This window comes from Spermophilus citellus (genome assembly GCF_964194105.1).
Source record: "Spermophilus citellus genome assembly, chromosome: X".
NCBI lineage: Eukaryota > Metazoa > Chordata > Mammalia > Rodentia > Sciuridae > Spermophilus > Spermophilus citellus.
This window is the reverse complement of record NC_138190.1, coordinates 113,259,160-113,281,621: the sequence shown is the minus strand read 5'-3', so window position 1 is coordinate 113,281,621 and position 22,462 is coordinate 113,259,160. Positions and strand designations below refer to the sequence as shown.

General features: G+C 37.2%; 1 protein-coding gene across 2 annotated transcripts in view; it reads right to left on the bottom strand.

The window, feature by feature from the left end:
• Positions 1–21,163, bottom strand: part of PLS3 (plastin 3) — an 88,965-nt gene extending 67,802 nt beyond the window's left edge. Inside the window, exon 1 of one of the 2 annotated variants that reach the window (XM_081276608.1) lies at positions 21,047–21,163. The gene's annotated coding sequence lies outside the window, so the exon portion shown is untranslated. Of the gene's footprint in view, positions 1–20,388; positions 20,536–21,046 lie in introns of those variants that run through there. The other variant, XM_081276610.1, reaches the window with a different exon arrangement.
• Between the last annotated feature and the right edge of the window lie 1,299 nt (positions 21,164–22,462).

The window sequence follows — 22,462 nt, the reverse complement described above, 5'->3', positions numbered from 1 at the left end:
TAGGTGGAAAAAACAGTGAAAAAGCTTTATCTTGAGAAAGCAGGACAGATATGAAAGCATGATGTCATTTAGTTTTCCCTCACCCCAAACCAACAAGGTGACATTTTCTCTTCAGTTCTTCTTCAGCCATAATCAGTTTGACAGCCCCCCTCCACCTCTTTTAACACAACAGTAAATTTCCAAGTGTTCTTTTAAGTCAAGGGATTTACCAGATGCTTTTGGTAATTTTTAAGATTTCATTTTACAGAATCAATAATCAATGCATGAGAATACACAAGTGTTTTTATTTTAAAACTTTTGATTTATATTAATATATAGCAAGTACATCCCAAACTCCAATACCCCAAATCCCAATGCTTTAATAGCATATTCCATTTCATTCTTTTGGCAAATGAGTTTGAGACAACAGAAGGTATAAACCAGACTTTCCTTAGGCAGAATAATAGGTTTAGGAGTCTTATTAAAAAGTCTTAGAAGTTTAATGGGTGGTCTTTAAAAATTACAGAAGTAAACCTCCAATTTTTTTTAAAGAGAGAGAGAATTTTTTAATATTTATTTTTTGTTTTCGGTGGACACAACATCTTTATTTTATTTTTATGTGGTGCTGAGGATTGAACCCAGCGCCCCACATATGCCAGGTGAGCGCGTTACTGCTTGAGCCACATCCCCAGCCCCAAACCTCCAAGTTTTAAAAACTTTTTGAGACAGAGTCTTGATAAGTTACTGAGGTTGGCCTTGAACTTGCCATCCTTCTTGTCTCAGCCTTCCAGGTTGCTGGAATTATAGTCATGCACAACCTTGCCTGGCTTCTGATCTATGTTATAATTTAAAAACATTTTGGAGGAGCCTATAATCTTAGTGGCTAAAGAGACTGAGGCAGGAGGATCTCAAGTTCCTGACCAGTCTTAGCAATTTAGTGAGACTCTATCACCAAATAAAAACTAAAACGGGCTACAATGTAGTTCAGTGGGAAAGTAACTGTAGTTTCAATCCCCAGTACCAATAACTAATAAATAAATAAAAACTGAGATTTTAGAACTTGACCTTTATATCAAAGATGTGTTATTCCTCTGAAAAACTTCAATTTTGGCAATTAAAAATGACATTCAAGTTATATGTAAAGAAACACTGTCAATTAACCATTCAGTGACTTCAAAATTATAAAAATTTATTTTTAAATGTTTTTATAATTAAGAAATGATCAATGTTGAAAACATGTTTATCCTGATTTGAACATTACACAATGTACACATGTATCAAGACATCACATGGTACCATATACAATATTAAGTTTTCATGTATCAGTTCAAATTATAAAAATAAGTCTTATAGAAAATAAGACCCAGTATTAGACTAGAGACTAAACTGTCCTCCCTAATGGAATTACCATTTTTTAACTTTATTAACATTACATATGCAATTTCAAAAATCAAATTCATTAGCGCAATTCCTCTCAAGATCCCAGAACAGTTTATTTTATTATTTTATAGCTATTGACAAGCTTTTTCTAAAAATGTATGTGGACAGGAACAAGCCTAAGAATAGCAAAAACATACTGAAAAAATAAGGTGGGTGGAATGACTCTACCTGGTGCAACTATAGGAATCCAGTGTGACATTGGCGAGCAACAGACACATGGAACAGTAGAACAGAGAACAAATACGGTTCAACTTCTTTTCCCCTTTCTTTCTGCTTGCTTTGTGGATTTTTGTCTTTTCTTTTCTGTTCTTTTTGGGTTGGTTATTGAATTCAAAGTTTTGTACATATTAAACATATGCTCTACTACTGAGCTACACTCCTAATCCCATTTTCAACTGATTTTGTAGAAGGGAATAAGAAGCCCATTAGCGGGGGCTGGGGTTATGGCTCAGTGGTAGAGCACTTGCATCGCAAGTATGAGGCACTGGGTTCGATCTTTAGCGCCACATAAAAAAATAAATAAATAAAATAAAGGTATTGTGTCCATCTACAACTAAAAACATATTAAAAAGAAAAGCCCATTAGTGGAGGAGTGGTGCTAGAGCAGCTGGACAACCACAGGTCAAAATAAAAAAAAGAAGAAAGACTTTGACCTAAATCTTTTACTTTACAAAAATTAACTCAAAATGGATCATAGGCCTAAATACCATAAGAGGGGAAAAAAGAAGAAATTCTTCAGGAGCAAGATTTGGTGAAAAGTTCTTAGACATGACATTAAAAAAAGACAACCTATGAAAGGAAATATTGTTAAATTGGGCTTATCAATATACTTTTGTTCTATCAAAGACCTTGATTATCCAGACTAGAATATTTTATATCACATCTTTGATCAAGGACTGCTATCTGGAATATATAAAGATTTCTCAAAATTCAACATAAAAAAAAAACATAGGCCAGGCACATGCCTGTGATCCTAGCAATTCAGGAGGCTGAGACAAAAGGATTCTAAGTTTGAGTCTAGCCTTAGGAACTCAGTGAGGCCCTCAGCAACTAAGCGAGACCATGTTTCAAAATAAAAAGTAAAAAAAGGACTGGGTAGATGTGATAAAGTGCTCCTGGGTTCAAACCCCAGTTTTTTAAAAAAAGCAATTGCCCAGGTATGATGGTATACTCCTGTAATCTCAGCTACTGGAGAAGGTGAGACAGTATGATCACAAGTCCAAGGTCAGCCTGGGCAACTTAGCAAGATTCCCATCTCAAATATTTTAAAAATTATAAAGAGGTTGGGAGTGTAGTTCAGTGGTAGGGTCCCCTGGGTTCAATGGTTCAATCCCCAATAGTGCAAAAAAAACCAATTAGAAAATAGGCAAAAGACATGAACAACATGAACAGACATTTCACTGAAGAAGATATAGAGATGGGAAATAAGCACATGAAAAGATGTTCAACATCATTAGCCATTAGGGAAATGAAAAATGAAACTCAATGAGATTATCACTACACTACACACCTGTCAGAATAGCTAAATAGTGACACCACCAAATGCTGGCAAGAATATAGAAAAACTGATCACTCATACATTGCTGGTGGAAGCACAAAATGGTATAGTCACTCTGGGAAAAACATTTTGTCAGTTTCTTATAAAACTAATGTGCAACTCCCATACAACCCAGCAATTGTGCTCTTTGGGCATTAATCCCAGAGAAACAAAAATTTACATTTATACAAAAATAACTACACAACATTTATAGCAATTTTTTGTGCTAGTTAAAAAATTAGAACTGGGCTGGAATATAGTTCAGTGGTAGAGTGCATGTTAGCATGCACAGGCCTTAGGTTCTATTATCAGCACCAAAACAAATAAAAACAAACAATGAAAATGGAAATGGACCAGATGCCTTTTTTTTTTGGAGGGGGTGCTAAGGGATTAAACCCAGGGCCTCATACATGCCAGGTAAGTGCTATAGCCCCGGCCCAGATGTTTTTTTTAAGAAGTTTTTTTGTTTTTTAAGTTGTAGATGGACAATACCTTTATTTTATTTATTTATGTGGTACTGAGGATTGAACCCAGTGCCTCACACATGCTAAGCAAGCCCTCTACCACTGAGCTACAACCCCAGCCCCTGGCCCAGATGTCTTTTAATGGGTGAACAGTTAAATAAATTATGGTAGCTCCCTCTACAACATATGATACTATTCAGCAATGAAAAGGAACAAGGTAATGATAAACACAAGTTGGATGAGTTTTCAGAGGATTATGCTCAGTGAAAAAAGCCATCCCTAAAGGTTACATTATATAATATGAACATGACATTGTAAAAATGGAGAACAGGTAGGTTAGTGGCTTCCAATTGTCAGGAATAGGGTTGAGGGTAGAGGAAGGTTTGTGTTGTTATAAATGGACAACAAAAGAGATTCTAGTGGTGAGGGAATGTTCTGTATCTTAGCTGTATCAATATATGTATCCTAGTTTTGATATTGTATTATGTTTCTGCAAGAGGTTACCATTGGGGGAAAAGGGGTAAGAGTACACAAGATCACTCTGTGCCATTTCTTACAATTATGTATAAACCTATAACTATCTCATAAGTTTAATAAAAAATGAAATTCACAATTAAATACAGAATATAGTATAACTAAATCAATAGGGAAAAGGGAAGAAAATCTACTTGCAGTAATCTCAATCCCTTTTCAAACAGTATTTCCATTAATATTTTCAAAACATTATTAACACTACTATGACATAATTGTCTTAGGACATATAGTTAATCATGACTCTATACTCAAGTATTTGATCTGTGTAAAATATTTTTTCCTGTTCAATGCCAAAATAAAAAAGAACTTACATAAAGAAGAATTTCAGGGCTAAATCCCACTAATACATGATGATTTAGGTATCTGTTATTAGAATTATTTTTTACTTATTCAAGTGACACTTCTCCCCACATAGTAAGGTGGGCCATTCCTTGATTTCCTTCATACCTTGCCTAAAATTCTTCTCAGTAAAGCCTTATGTGACCACATTATTCAAGATGGCAATGCCATTCTTCTCACTCCCTGTTCTGTTAATCCTGCTTTAATGTTCTCTATGTTGGCATCTAAGATACTGTGTCATGATTTTCTATGTCCCCCCTGGAGAATGTAAGGGTAGCGAGTTTTGTTTGTTTCATTCACAGATCTAATCCCCAATGCCTAGAATAGTACCTGGCATACATAAGGTGCTTGGCAAATATTTGAATGAGTAAATGCATAACTGAATGAAATGGATTTTTTCTTGATGAAGACTAATATAGAGGGAAAAGACCAAGTCTATATGCATGGGAAAATCTAGTTTAGAAGAAATCAAGAATGATACACCCTACTAGGAATAGTCAATATGTTGAAATTGGAGTTTTTAAAAATATTTTGGATGTATTACAATATAGAAAATGCTTTAAGACTGGTGGTTAGGACTACAGTTTTGTTAGCACACAAGTACTCTGGATTGAAAATATGACCCAGAAAAATAGCTCACCACTCTACAGCTATTGCTAATGCGTTTCCATTAGCTAGGGAAGAGAGCTGTCAGACCCCAGCTGCTTTAGTTATAGGTGATGTTGAGTTTCAGAGAGTTCATGGCAATTTTAATGACATAGCATCTGTCATTTTGTTAATGTCTAAAAGAAAATATCAGTTAGTATAAACTGATTCAGGGAGGAAGAGGCACTGCTAATATACAAAGTTGTACCCTTGATGTGTTGTTTAAATATACAGTGAGAAGAGAGATTTATTAGGTCCATCACTAAAATCTGGCTTTCCAATGATGCAGACAACCCAGTCCTCCACCAAAAGTCCTCGACTACTGTATACTTGGGCAAGTTATAATCAGATTTCAGTTACCTTGTTTGTAAAATGAGTGGCTGGATTTGATTCTGAGCATATCAGATGATGGGACATTTTTTATTTATCCGTTTTATTTATCAGTATTATTTATCAGTATGCCAGGCACATTGTTGATAATTAACAAAGGCATGTTAATAGAATTATATAGGAAGTTCTAAATGGGTCTCTAAGAAATGGTACCTTTATACTTAACCTCTAGGCCTCCTGTCTTAGGGGAAATCTACCATTTCCTCAAGAACCTCAAGGTTCTCACTGCCCATATGAGTAAGGAGTCTAGATCCAGGAATGAACATCACAGCAGAGTAGAGTTCTAGGGGTCATTAGCTTTTTAACCTGATGCCACATAGGTGGATCTGAGGTCAAGGGTGCTCAAAGATAAGCTCTCATCTGAAACAGAGGGTGAGGGAATGTTCTGAATCTTAGCTGTATCAATATCTGTATACTAGTTTTGGTTATTATGAATAATGAAAAGTGTCAATATTTTATCATCCTTTGATAATCCTTCAATTTCATATTCACTCCCAAGAAGTCAAAAGGTAAAGATTCTCTCAAACTATTTTTTTTTTTCAGTATTAGGGATTGGGACCGAGGACCTCATGCATGCTAGGCAAGCACTCTACCCCTGAGCTACATCCCCAACCCTTTTTGTTTTATTTTGAGATAAGGTCTTACTAAGTTGCTCAGGCTGACTTTGAATTTAAGATTCTCCTGCCTTATCCTCTCTGGTAACTGGGAATACAGGTACCTAGCTCAATAATTCTTTAGGTTGACTGTAATCATCATGTTTCCAAGCATTTTTAATTAGTTTTGTAGGCCTTAACCCCCTTCAGTGTTCAAAAAATGTGATAAGGGCTAGAGATGTGGCTCAGTGGTAGAGCATTTGCCTAGCACATCCAAGGCCCTGAGTGTTTGATGTTCAGCATCACACACACACACAAACAAAAACAACAACAAAAACAAAAAAACAAGAATATGTTTAACATAATTTTGTAAACATCTATGATATAATAAATTTTAGAAAAGATGGTTCTAGAGCCTGGAATGGTGGCTCACACCTATAAGCCCAGCAACTCAGGAGGCTGAGGCAGGAGAATCGCAAGTTTGAGGCCAGGCTTAGTAATGTAACTTAGTGAGAACCTGTCTTAAAGAAAGGGCTAGGGATGTAGCTCAGTGGTAAAGTGCCCCATCCCTTATACCAAAAGAAAAGAAGAGATGATTCTATAACTTTTATAGACTTCACTTTATTCAAGTAAAGAAAAAAAAAACACTACTAGTGAAAAAGTTATTGGAAACAAGTCTATGCTAATAAGCCAGTAAGCTTCAGGAAGAAAGAAAAAATATCCAAACTTAGATGGAAAAATCAGTAGTATACAATATTAATCAAAGCAAAGATTTACATTAATAGCAGAGTAGTAATAAATGAAATGTTACTTTGTCACTATCACCTCTAACTCATTAGCTCATCTATAAATTAGCTCATCTGTAATTAAACATTTAATACTGACACTTTCCATTATTCATAATAACTAAAACCAAAAGAATGTAAATATTCATCAGCTAATAGATAAGCAAAATATAGTACATATATACACAACAGAATATTGTTCAGCCATAAAAATAATGAAATACTAATACCTGTTACAATGTGAGTGAACTTGAAACCATTTTGTTGAGGGAAATAAGAAAGACATGAAAGACCACAAGCCATGATTTCATTAATATAAAAGTGCAGAACAGGGGCTGGATGCAGTGGCACATGACTGTAATTCCATCACTTAGGAGGCTGAGGCAGGACGATCAGAAGTTGGAGACCAGCCTGGGCAACTTAGTCTGTCTCAAAATTAAAAAAAAAAAAAAATATATATATATATATAAATTAAAAGGGCTGGGGGATGGAGCTCAGTGGTATAATGTCTCTGATCAAACCCCCAATACTACAAAAAGAAGGGGAAAAAGTTCAGAATAGGGAAATTTATGGAGATAGAAAATAGATTAGTTAGTGGTTGCTGAAGGTTGGGGAGCTGGGGAAGGTGATGATAGTAAAGAGTGTGAAGTTTCTTTCTGAAATGATAAAAACTAACTTGAGAATTGGGCTGGAGATATAGCTCAGTTGGTAGAGTGCTTGCCTCACATGCACAAAACCTTGGGTTCAATCCCCAGCACCACAAAAAGAAAAAAAAAAAAAACTTGAGAATTGATTGTGGTGTGGTTGTACATATCTTGGAATATACTAAAATCTATCAAATTGTATACTTCAAGTACATGGTATGATCTCAATAAATCTGCTAAAAACATAAAAATATTAATGTCCCAATTTCCTCTTTGACTCCAAAATTAAGTAGTTCTTACGGTGAAAGTGCTAGCCATACCATGAACTCATAACCATTCATTTAAAATAGCTAAAAGTAAAGAAAACCAAGAAAGCCATTTGGTTAGTCTTCCCACAGGTTTGACTTTTATATATTTTATTCAATGTGATCCATAAGTCACTGACTCACTGATTAGGTTTTTTTTTTCTTTTCTTTTTGGTGTTAGGAACGGAACCCTGCATGCTAAGCACATGCTTTACTATGGAGCTACACACCCAGAACTCCAATTTAATCTTTATCAGCAAGGACAATCCATGGGCATCCATTTCTCGCTCTTTCAAGTATTTATATAGTCAGCCTGCAGACTCCATATTCATGGGTTCAACCAACAGCAGACAGAAAATATTCAGAAAAAAAATGTGTGTACTGAACACATAATTTTTTTCTATCCATTATTCCCTAAACAGACAGTGTAACAAATATTTATGTAGCATTTACATTGTACTAGGTATTAAGTAAACTAGAGATATGGAAGTAAATGGGAATGCTGGAGATGTAGCTCAGAGGTAGAACACATGATTAGCATTCAGGAGGCCCTGGGTTGGATTCCCTGTACCGCCTCTGCAAAAGGCACCTCTCAACAAACAACAACAAAAACCTTCATGGGAGGATATATGCAGCTTATGTGGAAATACTATGTGATTTTTAAAAAGGGACTTGAGCATCCATGGATTTTTATATTACAGATGGGGTTCCTGGAACTAATCCCCTGTGGATAGGAAGACCTACTGTATGCCAGACCCCTGTGAAGGAGCTAGGAAAATGGAGCTTTTCCTCAGGGTTTATTTCTTTGATTCCCTAGAAATACAGTTCTTTCCCATGGTACATGACAGGATTTTTTTTTTTTGGTGGTACTGGGGATTGAACCCAGGGCCTTGTATATGTGAGGAAAGCACTCTACCAACTGAGCTATATCCCCAGCCCCATAACAGGAATTTTTTAATGCCCTTGAAGAAAACCATACACAGTTGACAGTACATTGTTTTGATGCCCTTCTACCAGATGAAACAAACATCAGGTTTGAAATTCCAGGTTTGTCTGTCCTACTTAATGTCTGTGACAACCATGAAGTTCAAGGCAGAAAACGAAGGCATAAGCTATAACTGTGGTTACTTGGTATTATCCATGAATCAGAAAAAAAAAAAAGCCAACAGCACTCTGTATAACAAAAAGTCTGAGCACTGCTTGCATAAGTAATGGCAAATAGTTATTTTTTAGGGCTTCTGCATACATGGATATTTCCACAGCTGCAGAACAAACTACTACAGAAGTACATGCTGTGCACAACATCTACAATTTAGTAAAGCTGGAAAGAATTTTATTTTTGTAAAAACTAAATGGGGTGTGGCTCATTTTCTTGCCAAAGGGCTATTTTATTCCAAGACACTGGTGTCTGCTGACCTTCATTTATAGGTTGAGCAATGTTCTATTTAAGTAAAATTAACTCATAGTGGGCTCTTTTTTAGATGCAATAATTATTGCAAAGAAACAACAATGTTTAAATGTGATTTGTTCTTAGTTTAGATTTGATTATATTGGGTTATAATTGAATGTCTTTGTTCACACAAGGTTTAAATTTAGAAATTATTTTATGTTAAGAAAAAAGGGGGCTGGGGATATAGCTCAGTGGTTAAGTGCTTACGTTGCATGCCTGAGGCCCTGGGTTCAATCCCCAGTACCCCCCCCCCACCGCACAAAAAAGCCACATTTAGATTCATTTTCTATGCATAAGAATATTTTTAGGTTTCATGAAAACCAATATTACTTTTCTGTCTTTCTCTTCTACTACATTGCAGGAGTATGTTATCTATTTGTAGCATCTAACAGTCTTCATTCAACTTTTGTTAGTTGAATAGATGATGAAACCATTCACAGACTAAGGTTTTATTCATGTTACCCCTTCAGATACTATTACTCCATGTGTACTTAGTACTATCTCAATATGTACTTAAGAATCTGGGACACTTTTTAATGTTTCCCTAAGTTTATTCTATCAATGGCCTACAGGCTTTCTTTTATATAATTCTTACATATTTTAAGGTACTTAATCTGACATATCAATCTTCCTTTCATCCTTATGCAAATCTCTAGTTAGGGAAGTTTTTCCCCTTCTGCTAGCATCTATAAATATCTTCTATCTTGCTTTTTTCTGAGGGTCAACAAAAGCTGGAATGGTTTGATTTAGGATAAGATACCAAAATGCATGGGTTGGCTTGTGTTTTTGAATATGTAAATCTGTCAACAATTTTTTGTTATCTATATTTAATGATAACTTGACTATTTGTTTTTTAAATTATTATAAGATGAAATATAAAATTTTAACTATTCTTAACCACTTGCAAAAATGATTCAACTTTAGCTCTAAACTGGAGATGCACAAACTGCTTAAAATATTTGTTGAATATGCCAGTATCTGTCATAATTTCCTGGTTTTGCTTTTGAAAACCTACACCAGAGGGAATAATGGGAATCAAATTTAAGATTAATGTTTTGGATTCACCCTTTTAAAAAAATTGTCTATTTTTTTAGTTGTAGTTGGACAAAATATCTTTATTTTATTTATTTATTTTTATGTGGTGCTGAAGCTCAAACCCAGGGCCTCACACATGCTAGGCGAGCACCCTACCACTGAGCCACATTTCAGAAATAATATTGATGTAATTTATTCATTTTTTAAAAATTTTTTTAGTTGTAGTTGGACACAATGTCTTTATTTTATATGGTGCTGAGGATTGAACCCAGTGCCTCACACATGTGGGGTGGGTGCTCCACCAATGAGCTACAGCCCCAGCCCGATAATATTGATGTAATTTATAACCCTCTACTTCCCCAGCATTTTAAGTTTTCACTATTTTCTTTTTTCTCCTATTTTTTCTCTAAAAGTATAGTTTATAAACATCACATTTCTATTCTTTCTATTATTGCAGCAACACTGAAAAATTTGAAGCTTTCTCCCTTCCCCTCAAAAATCAGGAATCAACATTACCTATTTTATTTCATCTTTATTTAAGCTATATTTATTAGTGGCAATGAGTTTATAATGGTGTCTGTAACTTATTAAGAGTCATGTTTCCAATTTTCCTTTGAAGGACAGTAAAGTTGTTAGACTGTTGGATGGCATATCCTCACAAAAGGATGAATTAAATGATAAACAGGTTTCTGAGCTAAGCAAAGAACTTCTTTTATCCCAGAACATTGCCAAAATCCTCTATATTTACAATGAAAACAATGGAAAGCAATAGTTTCACAATGCCATTAAATAAAATAGAAATAAACTATTTTCTTTATTTTTAATGGTGATACTTAGGTTTTGATTTAGAGGAAAATAAAGAGGGCTGAGTGCAGCAGTGCACAGGACTCAGGAGGCTGAGGCAGGAGGATCCGAATTCAAGGACAGCCTCAGCAAGTTAGCAAGACATTGTCTCAAAATAAAAATGAAATAAAGTTTAAAAAGGACAGGGATGTAGCTCAGTGGCAAAGCACCCCTGGATTTAATCCCAAGTACCAAAATAAAATGAAGAGGTAGAATTATCTGTAGGATCATCTAAGACAATATTAACAAGCCTGTAAATGGGACCATTAAATTCTAAGAACAATGAAAAGCAAGTGATATTATTCCCATATTTTAGATGGGGAAATTGATGTAGGGGAGTTAAGAAATCTCCCAGATACCAAAGCCTTTGGAACTCATATTTTATGCTAAAATAATTCTATGAAACAGCACATACATGATCCGAGAGCGGGGGAGGGGAAGGGGAAGGGGATGAATTGTTGAGTCAGGCAAACTTTAATGTTACTTCTGTATCATCATTGAATTCCCAGACCAACAGGGTCCTTAGTAAGGCTGGTAAACTGGAAGAAGGAGAAAAACACCGAGGAAGGATCTATGAAGCAGTATAGGATAAGTTTAGGCATGCAGTATACAAGCCATTCAAATATACAAAAGGTTTGTTAAGTCACAGGTTTGTAAGGTAGAGAGTCACCATAGGTACTGAAATCAGTCACAAAGTGGCATTATCAGAATTTTTACCACTATCAGACCTGTTTTTTTATATTATTTAAGCAACCTAAATGAAATATAAAAGTTATTGAGTTTAGCTCAGAGCTTACTTAGTGACATCAAAGTAATTTAAGAAATCAATAGTGTAGGCATAGTGATACAGGCCTCTAAACCCAGAGACTTGGGAGGCTGAGGCAGGAGAATAGCAACTTTGAGGCCAGCCTCAGCAAGATGACAAGATTCTGTCTCCAAATAAAAAAGAGAAGGGGCTGGGATATAACTGAGTGGTACAGCACCCCTGGGTTCAATCCCTAGTACCCAAAACCCTCCCCGCAAAAAGAGACCAATAGCCTGAGATAAAAGGACCTATCAACAGTCACCTAACCAATTCCAGGATAAAGTCTTTAGGATACTGAATGTTTATGGGCACAAATAACCTTTGTATACTTGAACTGATTTTTATAGCAACCTGAAATATAAAGCCTACTTAAAACAAATCTGTCCCCTCCCCCATTAATAGTTCCTTTTCAAAAAACAGAACTTCCTATGATTATACACTGCCACAGGCTTCTACTTCATCCTGCTGTGCACCTGTTAACTAAATCATAGGAAACTAAAATATTTCCAAGACATATACTTTACCCAAACCAGTTCCAGTTTAGAGTCATATATGAGATGATACACTATAGAAAGAATAGCCTATAGGGTTGTTTTGGTTTTCCAGTGCCACTACTTGAAATCAAGGGTCAAAGCTAGAGCCTTGAATGTTAGTTAGGCAAGTGCCCTCCCACTGAGCTATATACCCCCAGCCCAAGGCAATCTTTTTTTTTTTTAAGTCAATGTTTAAATTTCTAGACTATCAAAGGCATTCATCTTTAAAACAATTTTGGCAATTTATCTTCTAAGAAACAAAGCTGCAAAATTATTTTTGCCCAAGGATATTCACAGAAACATTATTAATAAACTCTGATAACAAGTTACATATCTAACAACCCCAAATTAGTGAAATAAAAATTATGAAATATCCATTATAGAGCATACTATACAGTGACTATTAAATGTCTTTTAAAATGTTTAATTACTAGCTGGGCACAGTGACACATGCCTGTAATCCCAGCTGCTCAGGAGGCTGAGGCAGGAGGATTGCAATTTCAATCAGCCTCAGCAACTTAGCAAGGCCCTAAGCAACTTGGGGAGACTCTGTCTCTAAATATAAAAATGGTTGGGGGATGTAGGTCAGTGGTTAAGTGCCCCTGGGTTCAATCCTTGGGACAAAAAAAAAGTTTAATTACTCAAAAACATATTATCAATGTAATAAATTAAAAGAACGTGGGCTGGGGCTGTAACTCAGTGGTAGAGTGCTTGCCTAGCATGGGAGAGGCCCCTAGATTCAATCCTTAGCCTGAAAAAAAAAAGAAAGAAATCATATTGTATATATAGTTTGTGTATTATTCTCTTTTCTTTCTTGTGGTAGAGGTGGAATCCAAGGCCTCACACATGCTAAGCAAGTGCTTTACCACTGAGCTATATCCCCAACCTCCAATTTAAAAAAATATGTCCCTCAGTCCATGTGAAATAAATACATAAGATTATGAGCTGGTAATATCATTATTTTCTTCTTTATAAACTCTTTTGTTTTCCTCTAATTTTTATAATGATCATGTATTTTTTAAATTCAAAGTGATTAAAAATATCTTAAATATTACTTAACATAATTTCCTAGTAGATTGACCAATTCATACATATTGATTAGAGCAATAAGATGTGCCCTAGTAACAATTTCATATCATTTTAACCTCTGGGCAAACACTTTTCAGTCTACAATAGTAATTTTCCCTGACCTGAAATACCAGCCTAAAAATATCAAAAAGAAGAATAAGTGGCAAAAATGGGAACACAAGCAAGTTAAGAAATACAGCATAAAAGCTTAAAAATTATACTTGTGTTGGCTGAGGGTGTAGCTTAGTGATAGAACACATATTTAATATGCATGAGGCTCTGATTCCATCCCCAGCACTAAAAATTATACTCATCTATGAAAGACAGTGAATTATGCAAGTATCAATAGCAGAAATGTCAATCTAAGTGCAATACTATGTAATTAGAACATATGATTTACAACACAATAATGAATATTCAAAGCTATCACACTGCTCTAACATTCTATTTTATAGAGGAAAAATTTTAATTTTATTTTTACATATTATATAATAATATAACTTTATATATGTATATACATATGCATACATATTCATGTACCTGTATCATAGTTTGAGAATCAAAGTTCTATTTTCAGTGAATGGGTTAAAATATTCAAAATTTTTTCTATTAAATCTTTTAAACCAGAGATGAGAGAAATAAGAGATCAGACTTTACAAAAGAAAATGGTAATAGTATAATGAACCCACTCTTTAGAACTAGTTATATGATATCTGATTATTTTCAAAAGTCATTTAAATCAGGGCTTTTGGCTTATTTCACTTTACTCAAAATCACTTGACCGATGTTTCAACAAATATTATCAAGTGTAATTTAAATTAACAAAATGTAAAGTACAATAATGCAAAGAATTAGAGTTATAGAACCACTATATAATTGACAAGATGAAAATAAATATTGGAAATTAATTCCAAGTTAACAGTTTTGAGGATGGAGGTTGAAAATTACCTCAGAATTTATCCAGTTCAACATATTTATTTTTTAAAAGAAAAGCTACATTAACTTCTCACATTCATGACTTACCATTAGAGATTATCTCTTCCTTTTGTGATTTTCCATACCTTCACCTTGTCCTTTATTTAGAATGCAATTATGAAGAGAAACACTTGATTTTTTGTAAGCATTTTTACACAATATGGGTAATTATAAAACTAAGAATGAAGTTTGATAAGTCAATAGACTCTGTAATGATTACCAATGAAGAGCAAATTTGCTTAGTAGTTTATTAAAAAGGGAAAAAATTACTGAGTTAATGGCTTTAAAAGGTGAGGGAAGAAATATAAAAAGTATTACATGTAGAATTTGATTCTCTTGCCATCAACTACTTCTTAGTTTTCGTTATGTTATGTCTTACTTTATTTTGCCTTTGCATGTAAAACTGGATGGTGAAGAACATTTACAAAGTAAAAAAACATGGCATGACTTTTTTCGTCCAATGCTGGGAATGAAACTCAGAGTCTCATGCCTGCTAGGTAAGTGCTCTACCACTGAACTTGTTCAAATGTTAGAGATGCTATGATATATTACTACAGTACTTTTGAATTTATATAGCACCTGTCTGCTAAAGAGCCAAGGCTTCACATAGCTCACTTATCCTTTCAGCATTCCTGTGAAATGCATAGATTAGAAACAGATGGCTTAAAAATAAAGCATAATCCAGATATGACCACAGAGAACGCCAGTGATTTACTGAAGATGACCTATCTGTCCAGACTGCAGAGGACTAAACAACCCCAGATTCCACATCCAATGCCTTTTTCAATAAACAACACTACCTCTTTATTGAACACATTTCAGAGGCCAGCCTCAGTAACTTTGTAAGACCCTTAGCAACTTAGTAAGGACCTTGTGTCAAAATAAAAAAAACCTGAAAGGACAAAATGGGCCAAAAAAACTAAACAAACGCTTCTCCTAAGAAGAAACACAAATGACCAACACATATATTATTAAAAAAGTTCAACATCTTCAGCAATCATGGAAATACAAATCAAAACCACATTGAGATTTCATCTCACTCCAGTCAGAATAATACAATACAAATAATAACAAATGCTGGTGAGTATGTGGGGGAAAATAATACACTCATATACTTTGTTGGTGGGACTGCAAATTGGTACAACCACTCTGGAAAGCAGTATGGAGATTCCTCCAAAAACTAGGGATGGAACCACCATATAACCCAGGAATCCCACTATTCAGTATATCCCAAATATCTAAAATCAGCATCATGATGAAAGCATATCAATGTTTATAGCATTGCAGTTCACAATAGCCAAGTTATGGCACCATCTCAGATGCCTGCCAACAGATGAATGGTAAAGAAAATGTGATATATATTATATATACATACATACACACACAATGGAGTTTTACTCAGTTATAAAGGTGAATGAATCATGTCATTTGCTGGTAAAAGGATGGACCTGGAGAAAATCATGCTAAGTGAAATGAGCCAGACCTAGAAAGTCAAGGGTTGAATATTTTCTCTCATATGCAGAAGCTAGACCTAAATAAGCGGGGTAGGGACATAGGGGAATCCCATGAAAATTGGAGACCAAGGGAGTAGAGGAAAGGGATTGTGAGGAAGGGAAGAGGGATGGGGAACCAAAATGGTGGAATGAAACTGACCAAACTATTATATGTACACATATGAATATACCACAGTGAATTTCATCTTTATGTATATCCATAATGCACTAATTAAAAATAAAATTATAGGTAAGTAGAAGACAGACTGGTAGAATAGAGGAAAGGGAATGGGGGAAAGAGGAGAGGAGGAAAAGAGTAAGTGCTAGGGACTGAATCAGAGCAAATTAAATTCCATGCTTGTATAATTATGTCAAAATGAACCTCAGTATTATGTATAACTAAAATGCACTAAAAGAAAGGATTAGAGATGTTGCTCAATGGTAAAGTGTTGCTGGGTTCAATCCCCAGTGCCCAAAACAAAACAAAACCCCAGCCAACCAAAAAGTCCTTGAGCCAGTCCTCATTTCATAAATGTGAAAATGCTTGGTGTCTGCCACATGTATATACCCAATGTTAGTCATCAATAAAATAATTTTAAGTGACTTTCTCAAGGTCAAACTATGAGTCAGTGGCAGAGTCATGTATAGAATCTAGCTCCTCTGAGGCCAAGTCCAATATACCTCCCCTTAGCATTTTCATAAAACAGCAATTCTTCTTCGTCCCTAAAAATGGTTTATACTTAAGTTTTTTGACTCCTAAAATATAGCAAAATTCAATATTATTAAATTTATTGTGAGGGCTGGGGCTGTAGCTCAGTGGCAGAGTGCTTGCCTAGCATGTGTGAGGCACTGGGTTAGATTCTCAGCACCACATAAAAATAAAGGTATTGGTCCATCTACTAAATTTTTTAAAAAATTTATGGTGAATAATATGAAACTGTCTCACCTGTATAACTAAAATAAATTGACTAAAGTATGATGACAACTTCTCCCAAGACCAATATATAACTAACTGAAAACAGTCATGACCACTGGTATCTAAACAAGCTTCCAACATTGTAATGCATCCAAAAAGCTTTTGAAACCTCCAACAAATTGAATAAATTGGTTTATCACTCTCTGGAATAATTATAGACTCAAAACATGACCTATTTTCTTCTAACCCAAGTTTTATTATTTTCACAGATCAAACTTTTCCCCTCTGCATAACTTTGTACCAAAAGAAAAACTGTAATATGAATAAGTCACAAATGATTACAAAAACAGATACCCAAACTGTGCTGTATCGATAATGTTCATGTTCAAATTTTATTTTATACCAGATACTTTTAGAATCTGCACCAACAACAAAAAAGGTTTGCCATGTACATTCCACCTACATTATGCCAGATCAAATAAAAATGCAGCCATGTCTTTATTATATGTGCTAAGAATATTATGTCAGTAAATTTTGCAGAAAGCCAAGCTGAAATAATGCTTAAAAGAATACAGAAGGGGACTTTCTTCTTTTTCCCTGTCAGCTTCACCAAACAGAATCACTTTAGTGCTCAAGCACCATGGTCAAGCTGTCCTTTCTTTTCAGTTACAGTCATACTGTTTGCCTAGGAGCAAAATTTCATTGGGTTTCTGATAATACCCTGGATACTGACATTCTGCCAGTATAAATAGTCACGGTCAAGTCTAATGTGTGTATAACCACTGGTAGAAGAGACTTAATCTCACTCAAAATATTACTCAGTAGTTATAATTAATCCTTCTATCCCAAAAGCCACAAGTCTAGTCATTTTTAGCAATTGAATCTGAAGAGTATCAGACTAGAGACTTTGCACTCCAATGTTGATCATCATGACCTAGCAGAATGTATTTGGCTCTCTACCCCAGGTAAAGAAAGCAGTTGATATCTGGCCAGGTTTAACAGTAGAAATTAAGAATTAGACTCACTATCCTCTAACTTTATTAAAATTTGGGCTCAATTTGATTGTATCACTAAAACATGAAGTCAACAATATTGAGGGTGGTTTTGTGTGTTTGTGTGTTAGTGCTGGGGATGGAAACCATAGTTTAATGTTTGCTAGACAAATGCTCTACCAATGAGCTCTTGAGGGTGGTTTTAAATGCATGGGAATCCCAAGGCAGTGAAATGCTGTGGACTAAAGCCTAATGATGATTCTTTTCTTTTTTGGTATAGGACATCAAACTCAGGGGCATTTTACCACTGAGCTACATCCCAGCCCTTTTTGAGACAGAGTCTTACCAAATTGCTTAGAGCTTAAGTTGCTGAGGATGGCCTTAAACTTGTGATCCTCCTGCCTCAGCCTCCCAATTGCTGGGATTACAGGCATGCCTCACTATGTCCTGCCAATGATTCCATATGGATAGGATCTCATAACATTTAAAAAATAATTCTTGGGACTAGGAGTGTAGCTCAGTGATAGAGCACTAGACTGCTAGTAGGAGGCTCTAGGTTTGATCCCCAGTGCCAGAAAAAAAAAAAATCTTATCTCCCTACCACTGTAGCCTAGTGGGACAGTAGTATCCCACTTTTTATATTTTAAGGTTAAACATTTATTAGCTCAATCTAAAATTATATTGTCATCTCATTTCCACTAGGGGGGGTCTATCCACCAGTGTAGTTAACTCTAGTAATTCAGGTGCAGTTTAAATCCATTGCTAGTTAATCTGTGCCACAAGGCTAAACTGAGGAACAGAACTCTGTGCTTTAAGGTAGCTTCAAGCTCAGAAATCCAGGCACAGCAACAAAATGAGTGGCCAATTCATTCAGAGGTTGCAACAGTAAACAAAAAGGGCTTGGAACAAAAAAAAAAAAAATTACAAAGACAAAAAGCTCTTAAATAGTCCGTTTCATTTTTATGACTTCTACCCTAGTTTTAAGATGGAATGTGTATCAACTGGATCCCTTCTTTGCAACTAAATAAAGCTTTCAAACTCTTGACCTCTGAGATTCCTCTGGTTGTTTCTATACTCTGCAATATATAATCTAAATAGCAAATTGCCACGTTTTCCCAGCAGCAAACTTAACTTGGGCCACATGGGTGGGTATAGGACAATATGGGAAAGTTGTTTAAAGTCCTCTCATTATTTTAACCAAACCGTGGCCAACCAAAACCCCAACCAACTCTTATTTGTCAAATTTAGTGTGGACTGGTTTTGTGCATGATTTCTGATTCAATTAACTCCCTATCATAAATAACTGTATAATTAATTTTAGTCAAGGGCTTAGCTACCACCTTTAAGTAAATGCCCAATATAGAGAATGGTTCAATTAAAATATAGGACATGTCAGGAATATGGACAGAGCCTTATTTTTTAACATTATCTTATGGGTATGGTCAATTCTAGCAATTAGGTGCAAAATGGGATATAAGTAAAAGGATACCTTTCCTAGAAAATAATTAGAAAAAAATATATATTTTTTAATTTACAAAAGCCATATGAGATCGTAGGGAAAAAAAATAGAGCTATGTCATGTCCCAGCACAAATATATTTTAAGTATTTTAAAAGTGGCTCCGGTCTTTACTTTGGATAAAATTGGAGCACCAAATTCCCTTTCTGTTTCTCGCATCCAAATCCAAGTAGAATTCCCTTGAGTCCCCCTCCCCCCTTTTTGTCGATGTAGTTTCTGGAATAAAGGTCTCAGTCACTACATTCCACTTTTAAAGTCAAAAGATGTCATGTGACCATTACCCTAGGGGCATCGGAGACTTGGAGCACGTGATGCCAATTGGCATGTGTGGGATTGCGGCCACAGTTAGAAGTCACTGTAAAGTGCATCGCAGGGATCAAGTTTAGGTTCCCAAATACACTGTGACATCCAACTGGAGGAAAAACTTACTCTTCAGTAGTTTTTAATTTCACCTACGTTTCCTACTTACAATGGCCAGCCATGCTCCATTCTCCCTGCTTCTGCCTTGAATATGCCGGGCACCCCAGCATCGCTTCTGTCTGATTCTAAATGTCGAGGCTCTCCAAGTCTCTTAATTTCAAGCTCGACCTTCTGCATCACTGGGGATGTAATGCAGTTCAAGTGAGAAGCAAGAAGCATCTCGAACGGGAAGTGTCAGGTGGTATTAACTCCACACCACCTCTGGGGCTGGGACCAGCTCCTGCCTGGAGCCTGGCGGGCAGTAGGAACCACCAGCACATTAGAGCAGCCGGGGCGGCGACGGCAACTTTGCTACTGGCGAAAAGCCCTGGCGGGGGTGGTTGGCGTCCCCGGCCTCTCAGTAGAACGCTTAAGTATAGCGCGGGTAGAGAAAAGTAAACACAGGCAAGTGCAGATGAGCGGAGGAAGGGGCAGCATCATCCCCCTTCCACCACCTCTTACGCTCACCCTCTAAGGGAGCCGGGAGAGGTCCTGGGCAGCTGCAGCCCAGACTGCGCGCTTTCCGCAGGAGAGCAGCTAGGAAGAGAGCACACTAGAGGCACCGGGTCCGAGGAGAGAAGAACTTCGGAAGATACTGCCCTACTGGCCCAGAGATGTTCTGCTACTGAAAGAAAAAAAGTGCTTACTCATAGGGAGACGCGGTGCGATCGCGACGCTCTGGGTAATGGCAAGGAGGGGAAGCAAGCAGAATGCAGGCAACGCGAGCCAGATTCCTTCCCCTGGCCACCGCACTCCGCCCGGGCTCAGAGCCTCGGGGTCGGTGTAAAGCAGCCGGGTCACCGAGGCGGGCGAGCGGGGGCTGGAGGCGTCGCGGGCTGCCGGCTCCGGGATTTCCTGAGTCCGGGCGAGAGGGAGGGGGGAATGGCAGGAGCTGGAGAAGGACAGCGGAGGGAAGTTAGTCGCTCGGTTTCCACTTCGGAGCTGCCGTGGCGGAAGGGAATCTGGGCAGTGGTTGGCGTCAAGGACTCCAGCCCGAGGTGGGCAACAAGTTTAAGAGCAACTAGAGAGAAAGCACTGTCTTCTATAGTGAAGAAATGCCTGCGGCGGGTGGTGGTGGTGAATTCTCAGTCACTCCTACCCATCCCGGTTGCAAATGATCGCCTGGACGCCCAAAGGCTGAGACTGAAATTTCTCAGATCTTCCCCCCTTCTGCCCAAACCCGGTCAGTCGGTGCAAGGCACGTTTCTACTGAGTTTACCGGAGATGCTCTCCCCAGGACCCACTTCAGCCCACGCCCAGGAAACCCGCTTCTCTAGTGCCCGCCAGTGCCTGCAAAGCACTTACGTAAAGTCGCAGAGTCCCAGGTCTGGCCCAACTGCCTCCGACCAACCCTCAGACAACTTCTGCCCCTTGGAATCCTTGCGGCTGCTGTTCTAAAGCCAGCGCTCCCTCCCCTTCTGCCAGCCCCCTCCGCCCTTCGGCCGCCGCTATTGGCTCGGGTAGTACTAGCAGTCCGCTTGGGAACCAGAAAGGGGATTGGGCCACGAACCTGTCACATCAACTGGGTGGAGCGTTGAGAGAGTAGGCACTGGGATGGGCACTCAGTAGGGATGGTAACTATGACTCTGCGGCAGGGAGCAGAGACCGGTCTCTGGCGCTGGTTTCTTTCTTTCCTACCTGGGCTAAGAAGTTAGAAGTCTACAGTGCCTGACTTGAAGTATATGTTCAAAAAATCTTGTGGGAAAACCCAACTAAACAAATACATTGGAATAAAAAATGAATAACTCATTTGTAAAAACTAAAAGGGCTGGGAATGTGACTCAGTGATAGGCAATTCTCAATACCACAAAAACAAAACAAAAAATCTTGTGGGAGAAATGAAAAGATGGGAATGCAGGAACAAGAGTTTGAACGTCAACTATTTAGGTCTGGGAGAGGGGACAGGCAATTTCTCACGGAATCGCGAAAAGAATCTCGGCTTGGCAAGAAACATTGCTTGTTTCATCTGCTCTGTTCAGGTGATAACAACACCCAGAGAAACCCCACCAACAACCCTTTCTTTAAGAAATTAAGGGAGCGGGATGGGGAGGGCAAAGCCCTCATGCCCTTGGCTTCCAGCCAAGTAAATTGTTGACCAGAATCACCTCTGTCTGCAAGGTTTGTCCATGTGGAAAGGAGTGAGAGGTGGAGGTGGGAGCGGGCAGTGGAAGTAACTTGGTTCCATTAATTTGCACATGGGTTCAATTCTCATGAGTCTCCTTTCACCAGAGAAAATTTGGAGAGTGCTCCTGCTTCCCAGAGTATCATTTCTTCTCCTCTGCTCATGAGGTTGCCTCCTTGTCATAACTGACTCCTCTTTATCTGCATTCCAATCCTTTGGAATTGGAAAGGTCTAGAGAGAAGGCCAGAGTTGGGGGTATTCTGTAGGGTGGAGTCAAAGGAGCGGTTTGTGGGACAGCTGTAGAAGAAAATGTCTAAGCACTTTCCTGTTTCACAAAACTTTCCTGTTCTAGTCATAATCATTTTTGTTCTGGAAATGTGTGCTTGGAAAGTTTTGTGAAAACTTAAAATTGGTTCAATTAAGTTCCATTTTATATGCACCAGGAAAAATGCTAAATTGAGAGGTTTAAAAAATTGAATGTTCTTGTAAAAAAAGCCCTAACTTGATCTGCTATTATGAATTTCCTTAGAGAAATTAACCTGTAGTGAGTGCCAGGGCTTCTTAAGTGAGGGGTGGGGGAGTTCATACATTGCCTAAAG